Source organism: Pseudorca crassidens, chromosome 7 (assembly GCF_039906515.1).
Source record: "Pseudorca crassidens isolate mPseCra1 chromosome 7, mPseCra1.hap1, whole genome shotgun sequence".
NCBI classification, from domain to species: Eukaryota; Metazoa; Chordata; class Mammalia; order Artiodactyla; family Delphinidae; genus Pseudorca; species Pseudorca crassidens.
Window position 1 is genome coordinate 63,886,844 of NC_090302.1, and position 14,794 is coordinate 63,901,637.

The following is a 14,794-nucleotide window of genomic DNA, read 5'->3' on the forward strand; positions in this document are numbered from 1 at the left end:
CTGAAGGCCCCTTGTACCTGTGCCTGGATCTATGCCTCTCTTTAAATCAGTACATGTTGTGTTTCTGTCACTTGCAACCACTGGATTCTGGCTGACACAATCTCCTTCCTCAAATGATTAATTCATTGCATTTTCAGTCTCCTAACAGAATACAAAAAGCCTTGGGTTGGGCTTATTTTTTAAGCTGTTTTAAATTAAAGAACAATTGCAGTTCAGCTGTCTTCTTAGAAGCATTATTAGTACCAGCCAGCTGAGGAGGTCTTGCAGACTTGAGGCAGAGGCCAGGCGAGGCCCTTTGGAGATAGGAAGGCAGAATTTGTGAGAAATACGAGGCTGAGGGGTGGGATGGGGAGGTTTAGAGAATAAACCACAGGAAGAAGAGACCTCAGAGTGGAAAATGGTTTTGGAAGTGAGTCGTGGAAGAAACAATAAATAGACATATATATATATATATATATATATATATTTTTTACTTCATGACAGTCTGAGGCCAATCTTTCTGAGCCCCTAATCAAATAGAAATGGCTCTTTTTTTTTTTTTTTTTTGGAAGAGAGGGGCGATATTCATTGCAATTTTTCTAGAATATTATTTCTAAGAATTCACTGACTCTGGAATTTCTAAGAATTCACTGACTCTGGTCCTACCCTCAGCATATATTTTTCTTTGAAATTGTTTTTAGTGTTACATAAATGACAAACATGAGTTTTTGCTCAGTCATCCATAAAATAGGGCCTACAGGCCTTAAGCACCTTCTAGTGATCCTTCATTTAAAACATGGCGGACTATAATTTTAGAGCAGTAAACCTCATTATAACATACTTATATTTGACATTTTCAGGCTGTATTGTTCACGTTTTTCAGTCCTGGAGAAAGGCCCATTAAAGCTGTGTTCCTCACATTAGTTCAACATTTAGCCATTTATAACACAAACCCCAGTCTTTTGGAAAATGTCAATTAAAAAGTTCCACCATATGTGGACATTATTTATTGCTTGAGCCCCATTGTCTACTTACAATATGCCCTTTATCAGACCCAAATGCCCACTTCATAGAATTTCGTTTTGAGCAACAACTGACTTCTTACATTATCCAATGAGGCAGGAAAGTTAAATTACAGCCAGTTCATATCATAGAAACAAAACGTTTCCTGCAATTACTGATAAGGGACAGTTCATTTTCTCTCTGTCATCCTGAAAAAAACCTCCTAACAACAATTCATGCCTGGTTAAACAGGATTTCCACATCTCCCGCTGACATCTTTCCAAATAATTCAGGGTTGTTATTACTGTACAGCCCTGGCAAGGCTCAAAAGCAAGCAGACTTGACGAGTCTGCTCAAAGCAGAGCTTAAGTAGTTGTAATTAATAATAATTACATGTCCACTACACTCCAGTTTTATCATATTATCCCGTCAAGGCAAATAAAATAACCCACATACAACACGCTTGCAACAGGATTCGGGCATTAATGAAGCCACTCTGCATATGTCATCTCTCTAAAGTTTAAAATATTTGTAGCAGTTTCTGTTTTATTGATTTTTATTATTCTATGCCTGGTTGCAAAATGTTGTTGGATGGGCTACAGCTTGGGACCTGCGCTATTCTCTTCCAAAAGCCTTCTCCTCTCCTGCCGTGACTCGGATTCGAACCGAGGTTGCTGCGGCCACAACGCAGAGTACTAACCACTATACGATCACGGCGAGCTACAGGGGAGCTGAGCACCAGGAGTCCTTTAAGAGTCACTGTGATATTAAAATCTGTGGAAACACTGCCATCTATTGCCTAAAGATGTACATTTTCTTAATATTGGCAAAGAGGAGCAGTGTTTCAGTAATCTCCAGTTATTTAAAGGAACAATAACAAAGTGTCTGAACATGAAACTAATATTGTCTCCTTGGCTGACGGGCGCAATTGTATTACGTAAGATTCACTGGAGTCACCGTCAGGAAACGATAATCTAAGTAACAAGGCTGAGAGAACCCAGCCTGTTCACTCAAGCTTCCTACTTTTAACCAATAATGAATATAGATTTCCCACCCCAAACTGCCACCACCAATTACGCTGCATTAAATGACACATGAACCTGAGCCTCTTTTGTGGTTTCTTCACTGCTAGCCTTATTTCCATGTGCTTAGGCAGCAGAGACATAAAAAATATGGCAAGAACAAAATGGACTGAGGACTGGAGAGAATCAGGGAGGCTTGTTCTGCCCTATTAGAGGAAGCCAGGGTGAGCACACCCTGACTGAGGAAAGGCCTTCTTTCAAATCCATTGGTCCCTAAAGGTTTTTTTTCTTTCTGGAATATTTGTCTTAAGCCACAGTAATGTCAAAAAAAAAAAAAGCTTTCTGATAACGTTAGCAACCCACCACACAAAGAAACTGGAATGCTCCATGCTAAATAAGTTTCAAGGAGACATTTTAAGGAAATTTCCTTGTTATAAAAAAATTAAAGTTGTCTGGACAAGCTATCCCCCAAGGTTTGAAAACCTTAAAAGGAAACACACAGAAAAACCTCTTTCTAATCACTGGATTGTAATCGGGTGTCTCCTTTAAGCCTTCTGAATGGAGAGGCCCTGGGAGCAGCTGGGGCTAGTTGGCACTGTGTATGGGATGGCAAGAGCCGAATCCATCTGTTGGGTGGCTGCCAAGAGCTCCAGTGCTTCTGGAAGGAGGATATTTCTGCAGATAAAAGCTTCAGACACAAATGGTCACTCCCTCCCTCACTCCCTCCCCTCTGATCATCTATGGCCCCTTCTCTATCTTCCTTCAAACTCTCACAAATCCATTTTTCTTCCATGGTCACAAAGAAAACTATTGCCCTGAGTTCCTGAGCAAGCCTTATACATTCTGGGCAGGAAGCAAGGCAGTGCCCTATGGCCTGAACAGGAATGCAGGTGGGGGAATTTGCTAAGAGGTCAGTCCGTGGCAAGAAGGCAAAGCAAATCTCCTGGCTGGCAAAGGGGAGGTTCCCGAAGCACCATCATTTGTGTACCACTGTCATAATTTTTGCTATGGGCGCATACCAATTGAACAATAAGGGAAATCTCTCTCTTTAAAAAAAAAAAAAATCAACTCACAGAGTACAAATTGTGGAAACAGACTTCTAGAGTCTAATTTTGGCTCTGTCACTAAGTGGGGGAACTTGGGCTGCTTCTTGAACCTTTGTGCCTTGGTTTTCTCATCTGTAAAGTGGAGATAATAATGGTAACTACTTCATAGAATTCTTCTGAGGACTGAATAGGTGATGACATGCCAAAAACTTTAAGGAGACCTGTCACATGGTAAGCACTGTAGAAATGACAGTTATATTATTTTGTACCATTCCATAAATTGAAAAACACCATATCATGTTCCCTAAATAGAGATCACTATGAAATAAACTATGAAAACAAAACAACAGAATTAAATTCTAGCCAGATATTCTGAGCCCAAGTTTTGCTTTCAGTTAAAAAGGAAGGTGGGCAACAGTAGGAGAGATGTTAAAAAACATATCAGCCTCTGATCAAGGCTTCTCTTCGACTCATCTGAATAACTGGAAGAGATTTGAAAAGGGAATAACTTTCTCTTCACAGGATGCAATATTATGAAATGTCACAGTCATTACCACCCCTGAGATTACCTCACACATTGCATCTGTCAGGCTAGGTTATGCTATGTGACAACCCCCAAATCCCAGTGGCTTCAAATAAGGAAAGTTTTCCCTTGCTTTTGTTCCATGTTCACTGCAGGGCCCTGCTCTGCGTCTCCTCACTCAGGGACCCAGGCTAAGGGAACAGCTACTTCCATGAACATTTTTTCATTGCTTTACAAATGGAAAGAGAGCTCTGGAGTGTCTGGAACTAGCAACTAAAAGCTCTTCTCAAAACTCATTGTCTAGACTGGGTCACGTGACTCTGCCCTGCTACTAAAGCACCAAGAAGAGCACCGGGCCATGTGCCTGGAAGGCAGAGTTGGAAATCTTAGGTGAACAGCGTTCCTGACTTCCAGCCATGGCACTAGTGGAAACGCCAGCTTGGAGAAGTCTGGGAGGCTGTATGCCTAAAGGCAGACATGACTGTGGAGCAGGACCTCCGAACACGGGAGAGATTCCCAGCTTCTGGGTTCACCAGGTAGGGCTTTTCTTTGGCATCTGTATGGGCTTCCCGTTTAGTTGATGATGTCAATCATCTTGTGGTGGACTCTGAAATATTCCTGCCTATTAAAGGGGAATATGGGCTTCTGAACAGCTACCGGGCTTTTCTCCTGACCATCACTGTCTTCTTAGGGATATACATTAAGATTTCTTCTACAAGCACCAGTACGTACAACCCACTTCAAAGGGGTAAATTGATGGAATCAAAACATGGTTTCTGATGGCATTTCCAACTTCTTTGCAATCTACCAGGTGATTATTTTTTCTGACTTTATTATGTCAACACTGATGTTATTATCACTCTCCCGCTAATATATCACTCACAAAGACTTGTTGGGGACCAACTATAGTCCAGTCATTTTTCTGGATCTTAAGGATTCAACAGAGAATAGGAGAGACATGTATCATTATTTCATGCAGTTTTGTTTAGTGAGACAGATGCAGGTGAATAACAGATGAATAACCAGATGGAATATATGAGGTGATGTCATGGAAAGGAATACATATACACCTATATTGCTTAAAGTTAGTTTTCAAGTTAGACTGAAGTAGAGAAAGCCAGGGAAGGCATAGCACCACGTCGTGGAGAACCAGAGCGAGAAAGAGAGAAAGCCTGCTTTGTCTCAAGTCCTTTCTCCAGTCCTTCTACCTATGTGACCTTGGGCTAGTCACTAGACCTCGCTGGATCTCTATTTCCTCATCAGTAAGGTAAGGGGAGGGCTTTCCTGGTGATGCAGTGGTTAAGAATCCACCTGCCAATGCAGGGGACATGGTTTGGAGCCCTGGTGCGGTAAGATCCCACATGCCACGGAGCAACTAAGCCCGTGTGCTGCAACTACTGAGCCTGCACTCTAGAGCCCGCGAGCCACAACTACCGAGCCCACACACTGCATCTACTGAAGCCCATGTGCTCTAGAGCCCGTGCTCCACAACAAGAGAAGCCACCTGCACACCGCAAGGAAGAGTAGCCCCCGCTCACCACAACTAGAGAAAGCCCACGTGCAGCAACAAAGACCCAACACAGCCAAAAATAATAAGTAGATTTTTAAAAATTAAAAAAAAATAAGGTAAGGGGAATTGGACTAGAGGATCTGTCAGAATGTTTACGTTTCTGATGTGCCTTCCATTTAATTTAGAGAAATACATTCACAGACAAGAGCCAAATGTAAAGATTTTGAAGGGAAAAAAGCGATCCAAACAGATGAGTCCTTATAGCTATACTTTTTTTCTTAAGTTCACAGAAGCTGTCCTTTTTGTCTGCTTCTAAATGTCGTGAACCTTATTTCCCTGGCTGTGGCAACATATTTGAAATACAGAGGGGTTGGTCTCTGGATTTAAGTTGCGCGTCAAGAAGAAAGTCTTGCTTGTGAGGAGCGTTTAGCCACGGAGTTCATTCCCAAAGAATATTGTGGACTTCCTTTTTCAGGAAGTTTTTAAACTTAATACGATTGCTGCTTACCAGCGTCTCATTGTTGGAACTGATGGAGCTACAGACTTTCTGCCTTTCCTCTTGCTGCCTGAGTACAAGATTTTCCCTCCGATGGAGTCATTCCTTTCCCGGATTTTTCATAATGGATTCCAACAGGGGAGCAGGGACTGACAAGAGGGGCCCTGGGAGGCCTCCACCCGCCCTCCCTAGCTGAGTCTTTCCTCCAGGGTCGCCCCTCCTACCTTTTCCCAGACCCAGCTCTGCTTCCTCCTCTTCACCCTCTTCTTAGCTTGCCTCCCCCCTCACTGGGGGTAGGGAAATGACAGTCAGATCCATCACTGGGCTGGAGGCCAGGAGCAGCAATCCACTGGGTTGCGGCTGGCCCAGGGCCCGGTTTTCAGACAAAGACAGGTTGGGAACCCCCTGCAAAGAAGGCCCCTCTGTCCTCTCCTGCCAAGCCCTGTTTCCAGCCAGGGCCCAGACAGCTATGACCTTATAGGGACCTTAAAACCACTTCTTTGTTGGGTTCTTTCTCTAACTTCATCCCCATCCCAGGGAGCAGTGTGCGTGCGTGTGTGTGTGTGTGTGTGTGTGTGTGTGTGTGTGTGAGAGAGAGAGAGAGAGAGAGAGAGAGAAGAGGGAGAAATGGAGGGAGGGAAAAGCTGGACAAATTTGGTACACATAAGAATTTGATCCATGTAAGGGAATCAAGGATCGCTCACACACACCCCTGGGAATACTTTGAGGGGGGAAAAATAAGGTGGCTGACAGCAGAGGAGGTCCAAGTAAATGGTCGCTCCCGATTTCACACTTTCAAGCATGTCACCATTACCATAAAGAAGGCTGACAGCGCCACGGTCTCAGGTTTGACCATCTCCATAGCATTTCCTGCGTGTATCGGAAAATTTTTGATCATGAGAAATCACAAAGCACGAGAGAAAATGCTTTATTTTCAGAATGCTCGTAACCACAAAATGTTCTACCAGGTTACATTTTGAAGGGCACACTGCCTGGAGTGCTTTTCCCCCTTGCTTATTAATGAATTTGATTTAACCAAATCAGAAATCTTGCTGTGGGGAAAGCAGGAATGGCGAGGGTGGGAGTGGGGGGTGGAGGGAAGGCTTGTTGGTTGTTGGTTTAATTTTAATTTTTTTTGCCTGGAGGCACCATTAGAAAACTCCAGATGCAAAGCTTTCTAATAGAATTCCTCATCTGATACAGCCCTCTGGAATACGTGGGCCTAACCTTTACGATGTGGCGGGCCAGGCCTCTATTTGGAAACCTTATGAGGGGGGCCGATCCATTAGTGATAATATGAACAGCTGAAGGCCTGCGGCGGCAGAGAGTTAGGAAAAGTGGTGGCAATGGGACCCCCTTAGGAAGGGGGAGGGTGGAGAATGGGATCGCCTAAAAGTGGAGAGGCAGGGAATGGCCCAAGACCACATTTTCTCGTCCCATCATATTAGGAAGTTAAGGTTTTAAGAAAAAGAAGTGTTGGCAGGATGGGGACCAGTTAGCATTCTGGATTTATGGCCATGAGGGTTCTAGCCAATCACCTTGGAGCTATTTTTCTTAAAGAAACTTCAGTATAGGCTGCTGGAGATTCTGGGGCTGAGAGCCTTGGAGAAATGATTTAATCTCTCTGTGCTTAAGTTTCCTTCATAAAAAAGGAACAATTGGGCTTTCCTGGTGGCGTAGTGGTTGAGAGTCCGCCTGCCGATGCAGGGGACACGGGTTCGTGCCCCGGTCCGGGAAGATCCCACATGCCGCGGAGCGGCTGGGCCCGTGAGCCATGGCCGCTGAGCCTGCGCTCCGCAACGGGAGAGGCCACAACAGTGAGAGGTCCGCGTACCGCAAAAAAAAAAAAAAAAAAATTCAATGAGTCAGTGCTTCATAAATATTAGCTATGTTTTAATCAGACCAGACACGGGAGGGAGCTGCTGTGAGCTCCAGGCCAGGATGAGGAGGTGTCAGAGGGGCGGACATATGCCAGGACCCAGAGGTGGCCTGAGGTTTACTGACTGGACTCTGATTACGATGATAAGTGGCGTCCGGGCCAAGTGGCTAGTCAGATGCCAGAAGGAAGAATGCCTCAGGGTCTGGACAGGTGGTTCCCATCCCAGAGATAGGGGCGTGACTGGGACACATAGTGAGAGTAAGGAGAGAGGAATAAACACAGCGTCAGAATCCAGAAGGCCCCCAACGTGGAGACAAGTTTCGGGCTGTCATGTTGTCCCTTCTGCTCTACGGGAGCCAATACTGGAACCAATTTAGTCAGGAGATGTGTGGCATGGGAGTTGGAGGAAGAAGGGATGGTTAAGACATGTAGGCGCCGAAGTCATCCCTCAAAGCCCCTCTGTGTAGAAGGATCAAGGCCCTCGGCTCAATAGCTGGGCCTCTTCTTTCTCTGGATCTTTCTTTTTAATAACGGCAAGGACAAGTTTGCCCTTAACGTGACCGAGCTCTCACGCATATGAGGTACCTGGCCTGAGTTGGGGTAGCGTTGGGGGGAAACCCATGACACACCTCTGCAAAGGAGTGGACTATATCTTACTCATCTTTCTCTCTTCCCCACACTTAACCTTAGTGCCTAGGACGCAGCATAGGCTAACTAGATTAAAAAATTAAATTGGCCTGGTTGTGCATCAGAACTCCAAAGTTTGGTCTCCCTTTAGAGCTGCAGGATGAGCTGCTAAATGCTTAAGGGCTTTTAAATTGGCCTCTTTTCCTTAACTTTAGGTGTTTTGTTATCAATGAGCTTAATTTTGCCTTTCCTGCAATACATATCACAAGTACACTTATGTTGAATTGCATATGGGTCTTTGTCTAATTCTGACATCCTCTGTGAATGTCAATAATCTTTGGGGCCATCATCTCCCCTGAGGTGGGGCTATGAAATAAACAAGCACCATTACAGATCTGGAAGGGTCGGCTACCCAACTGATCAGACATCAGTAATACGGAGATTAGAAATATGGGAAAAATTGTGCAGCTAAGCATCCACTGATCTCTCAATTCTTCCATCACGAGAGAGAGAGACAAAGACAGACAGACAGACCGACAGACCAGGGAACTGGATAGCCTGATGGCATGAACATTATTACCTGTTCATGCTTTGTTCTGCTTTATTCATGATGAAGTTTCTACTCTGAGAACATTCATTTAACCTTCTTTGCCTCACTGACTTAAAAAAGAATCATAAATCTGCTCCTTGCCTACTATACAAAGGTATTAAGAGAAAGATGTGAAACATTCACAGTGGCTGGAATGACGTTACGTAGAGCATACCACTGCCATATTTTTTTTACTATTATCGTCATTATGGTAGCCACTATTGATTTGGAAGATAGATATTAAGTTTACAAGATGAAACCAGATTTCTACCCTAGGTAACCCTAGAACCATAAAGATATCTTGGATGAAAAACCTGGTCCCCTGACAACTTTCCCTTAATTATCATCAATTCTTTGAGTGGGCTGAAACGAAGAGAGAGAGAGAGAGAGAGAGAGAGAGAGAGAGAGAGAAAGAAAAAAAAAAGGAGGGAAAACCAGCCTAATTGAATGTAGGATAAACTATTCATTAGCAAGCTAAATAGCTGCGACATTTAATAACCTATAGTGCCTCATGAAAAACTAAGACATTGCCAAAAGTAATTGAAGTTTGTGATTCTCTAAATTGTTATTTAAAGCAGAGTTTGGCAAGGCTCTGTGGGTCTGCACCAAGTTTAATTGCATTTTTAAAATTCCGGGTGCTGATTGAGTTCCCGTACGCGTTATTTGTGTGGTGAATCCCTTTAGAGTACACTTGCTTATAGTGAAACCTTATGCAAGGATTTTAAAGTTCAAAGCATGTAGGATCTATCTATGTCAAAACCTGTGCTTTACTTTCTGACCTTTTAACTGCTTGATTCCCAGCTTGCGTATAACTCCCAATTCTTGCCCTTCCTGTCCTGATTTATTTCTAATGAGATGGCCTGAATTTTTATTCCTACCGCAAAGAGCTTGCTGGGGGGTTAAGATGGACTTGACCCAGGGAGAGGATGTCCCCCAGTGATGACTGAATGGGCTCTGGGGCAGAATCACCACGCAGCCATGTTTGCCTGTGGAATAAGCAGCAGTTGCCGTGTATCCTAGAGACCATTAAATATACACAATGCATTTAGTACAGACCTTTCACACAGTACATTTATGAGCGGCATCTATGATTGTGTGACCCTCACAATGACTGAAGGGCCTTCTCTACTCCCTGTAATTTCCCATGAATAATTATTTTAAAAGAGCTACAATTTGTTAAGCACATATTAAAGCAGCAGGCACCATGAAAAACATTTCACAGGAATTAGCTAATTTCATCTTCACAGGAGGCTTAGGTATTACCTTAGGTATTATTATTTTCTCTATCGTACAAGGTGCAGAGTTGGTTAAGGAACTTGCTCAGGACCACACAGGCTGAGCCACCACAGCTGGGATTCGAACCTACCAGACTGATTCTGGATCCCACCTGCTTCACCAACATCCTCCACTACATACCATTTACACAGTGCTGTGCCCCACGGGTGAAATTTCCTGATCTTCTCCCCATTAAAATTTTTATGCCCTATGTCCTATCACACAGGAACCTGGATCTCTGATAGTTTTAGTTTCCTACCCTGGAAAGGAGATCACAAATAATGGCTTCCACAGGAGGCTGTGAGCATTAAGAGAATGAGCAAAAAATGTATTTGGTAAAATGTCCAGCAGTACACACCATGTATTAGTTTTCTGGGGCTTCTATAACAAAGTCCCACCAGCTGGGTGGCTTAAACAAGAGAAATTTATTGTCTCACAGCTGTGGAGTCTAGAAGGAGTCAGCAGGGCTGGTTCCTTCTGAGGGCTGTGAGGGACCGTCTGTCCCATGCCTGTCCTCTGGCTGCTGGTGGTTTGCTGGCAACACTTGGCATTCCCTGGCTTGCAGACGCATCACCCCTTCAATTTCACATGGCATTCTCCCTGTGTGCTTGTCTGTCTCTGTGTCCAAATTTCTTTTCTTTTTTCAAATGACGTCAGTCATATTGGATTAGGACCTATCCTAGTGACTTCATGTTAACTTGATTATTTTTATGAAGACCCAACCTTCAAACAAGGTCACAGGCTGAGGTACTGGTGTTATCACTCCAACATATCTTCTGCAGGAAGATACAACTCACCGCCCCCAAACAAAACCATGAGCTACTATTTTTACTAGTAATAATGGTATTAATAGTGTTTGTAACAACAAACATGTCACTTTTATCCAGTACAGTGTTTGCAATCTGCCAGAGACTGCCACACCCCATGCTTTAACTCAGGGCCATGATTGTGACTCAACCAATCCTGGGCAAGGTGGCAGGAAAACTTTTCAGAAGGCTTTAAAACAACTCCACCATCCCATGACTCTTCCACTTACATGTGGTGTTGCCTTCCTCCATCCCAGAATAAGTAATGGGACAGTAGGAGGCAGACTCACAGAAACGGGAAAGGTAGATCAAGGCTACACAGCTAGTTATGGCAACACTGGGACTAATTGGTTTGCCAATGCCTTTTTTTTTTTCTTGCATGTAATGTGAGTTATCACTTTCTTGCTCCTCCTTGGCAATCTCACGCCACCCACCTCCACCCATCGTGCTCAACCATTACTTCCTAAAGATGGAGTCCCGAATCAATGCCTCCATCTTCAGTTTCTTTCCTACAACACAATCCCATGTGTCTAATTAGCTACTTAGCCTCCTCACTGGAAGTCCCGTAGGCATCTCAGGTTCATGGTCCAAGCTGAAGGCAGGTGCCTCCTAGCCATCCACCTTTCCTCTCCTTCTATATCACCTTCCTCAGGTAAAGGCATTGCCATCCCCTCAATCTCCCAAACCAGAAGAAAACTTGCTGCCATCCTCAGTCCCTCTCTCTAGCCATGCTTCTCCATCCCATTTGTTCTAACCTGACACCAATTCCAATGCATTCTACTTCCTACACTCCCAGGAATCCTTCTTGGCCGACTCTGGCTTGTACACAGATGTATCCCCCAGTGCCGAGCACAGTGCCTAGTACAGAGTAGGTCATCACTTAATATTTATTGTATGAATGAACAGAAAATAAAAATTCATCTGTGACTCCTCATTATCCACAAAGTCCAAACTCTTAAATAAAACATTAAAGGTTCTGCAGTATACATCCCCAAACTATTTCTCTAGTTACATTTTCTACAACTCTGTTCAGTCCCCCAAACTAAGACCAGCAAAGAAAAACTATTTGTCATTTTCCAAGCATGCTTATGATTTTCATGTCTCTAGTTATGCAAAATTGCATATTCAATATGCTGGCTTGAGGTGTCAGTGAAATAGCCAGATTGAGATATCAAGCAGTCAACTGGATATATGAACCTAGAACTCAGAAGAGAGACTTAGGGTTGAAATAAGATGCTTGAGAGATGCAGCATATAGGTGGTATTAAAACCAAGGCAATGAATTAATTCACCTAGAGAGAGAGTATATTAAGAAGAGTATTCACAAACTCCACATACGTTCTCAAATCAGACCTGTAGTTTTAGGTGACAGTACGTCATTCAAGTAGCAATGCTAGAAGGCAGTGTCTAGAAAGAGCTGACACATGAGTTACAAGAAGCAATGAAAATAGAGATTTGGAAGTCATCAGCATAATGGTAATTGTTGAAGCTCTGGCCAAAAAAGAGTGGATTATCCCTGAAGATATTATCAACCTCATGCCAGAAAGCAAGATTTGTTTTCATGATCAGATGCTGGAAAACTCAGAAATGCAACCAGAAAAACAAAACAAAAACAAAAAACAAATGTAGATGGTATAGCTACCATTCCCTTATACAGACATTTGACATTGACTGAATTTTTTCCTTATCCCCGTTCACTCTTTGACTATTAAAATATTGTGAAATATGTCATATGTAGATTATTAATAATTAAAAACTGGAAAAAAGCTCAACCAAGTCAGAAAGAGAACATTGTTGGGACCGTCTAAGCCCTTATTTTAGGCTCTCTACGTCCTCATGGAGAAAACCAGTATCCTCACTTTTGTGATAATCATATCCTTGTTTTTCTTTATTGCATTACCACCTATGTGTGTATTCCTCAACCATAAATTGTTTCATTGTGCTTGATTTTGAACTTTATGTAAATGGAACAATACAGTATGCATTCCTTTGCACCTTGCTTCTTATTCGTCTTAATTATTAAATTAACCTGTACATTTTGGGGGGAGTTTCTATGTTCATAATCATATATATCACATGCAAACAATGATCATTTTGATAATTTCTCTTCTTTTCTATTTCTTTTCCTTGTCTTATTGTGTTGGCCCAAGATATACAGTACAAGTTTGAATAAAAGGGATGATAGCAGACATTCTTGTCTTTTTCTGATCTTGAAGAAAATGCTCTTAACATCTTAATCTATTACTAAATATGATATTCACTGTAAGTTTTTGTAGGTAACTTTTTTCAGGTTAAAGAAGTTATCTTCTACTGCCAGTTTGCCTAAGAAATTTTTATCTCTTGTAGAACTTAGATCATGCAGTGAATATTCAATTTTAGCAAATACTTTTTTGGTATCTCTTGAGATGATCATACACTTTTTCTCTTTTAGTCTGTCAGTTTGCATACTAATTTTCAAATGTGAAACCAAACTTGCATTCCTGAAATAAACCCAACTTGGTCATGATGTATTTTATTTTGGGGGCACTGCTGGTTTGGTTTTCTAGGATTTTCTGTAGGATTTATGCTATGTTCTTGATTGAGATTGGCATGACATTATTTATTGTTTTATACAGCCAGTACTTATTTGTTTGCTTACATATTTACCACTTTCTGTGTTCTTCCTTCCTTCTTGCGTCTCAGATGTTTTATCTGGGGACATTTTCGTGATGCCTGAAGAATATCCTTTAGTATCGTCATTAGAGAGTCTGCTGTTTTCTGTGTCTGAAAATGTCTTGATTTAATCTCCATTTCTGAAGTACATTTTCACTAGGCATAGAATTCCAGACGTCAGTCCTTTTCTCTCAGCATATTGGGGATATTATTGCATGTTTTCTGGCCTTCCTGGCTGAGAAAGGAGATCCCAGACTTGTCCCTCTGAAGATAGGCCTTTTCTGTCTGCATCCTTGCAAGCTCATTTCTTCATTTTGGCTTGGCTTTGTTTGTTATGCTTTCTTTTTGTTTCTGGTTTGACTATAATGTGTCCAAGTATGGATTTTTTTTTAAATTACACTGCTTGGGATTAGCTGGATTTCTGGAATCTCTGAGTTGGTGCATTTCATCAGTTCTGGAAAATCCTGAGATTATCTATTCAAACGCTGTCTTTGCTTAATTCTTGTTCTCCTATCTATCTAGGACTCCAGTCAAATATACATCATGCCTTCTTGTTATATTCCCTGCGTCTCTGTCTTCATTTGTATTTTTTATTGTTTTGTTATTCTGTGCTGCTTTCTGGATGATTCCTACAGGTCTCTATTTTAATTTCTACAGTTCACTTTCTTTTCAGTTTTCATTAGTCTACTGTCAAACCCACCCATTTCACTTTTTTCCATATATAACATTTATAGTTTGTATCAGCCTGTGAAAATGTGTATGTGTATTATACCTGCAGTAATATGACTTGAAATTACTTAATATAATCATACATTTAAAAAAAATCGTGCTTTAAAAAGCTAATTTAATGGACATAATAAAAATAGCTGGGCCCACAATAGCTAAGTAAATACACTCGTCTCTTAAATAAGCAAACGTTATTATATAATCTTTCAGACGTACACAAGAGTAGAGGGAATAATATCTAAAAAAAACTCCACATGCCCATTATTCAGCTTCAATAATTATCAATATTTTAATAATTTTATTTAATATTCCCCACAAACGTCAGACAAATTTTTCTTAGAGCTTTTTTTTTTTTTTTTTTCCCGGTACACTGGCCTCTCACTGCTGTGGCCTCTCCCGTTGCAGAGCACAGGCTCCGGACGCGCAGGCTCAGCGGCCATGGCTCATGGGCCCAGCCGCTCTGCGGCATGTGGGATCTTCCCGGACTGGGGCACGAACCCGTGTCCCCTGCATCGGCAGGCAGACTCTCAACCACTGCGCCACCAGGGAAGCCCTCTTAGAGCATTTTAAAGCAAATCCCAGATATCATATACTTCCATCTGAAATGGCATTTGATTGGCACTCATCTCTAATTGATAAGAAGATTTATTTTTTGGTGGAGAA

The 14,794-nt window shown here is 42.2% G+C and overlaps 1 protein-coding gene and 1 non-coding gene across 8 annotated transcripts in view; both read right to left on the reverse strand.

The window, feature by feature from the left end:
- Positions 1-14,794, reverse strand: part of NFIB (nuclear factor I B) — a 440,917-nt gene that overhangs the window by 348,335 nt on the left and 77,788 nt on the right. The gene's annotated exons all lie outside the window — the stretch shown is intronic.
- TRNAH-GUG (transfer RNA histidin (anticodon GUG)) lies at positions 1,627-1,698 on the reverse strand. Its single transcript has one exon. It is a non-coding gene; the product is annotated as a tRNA-His (tRNA).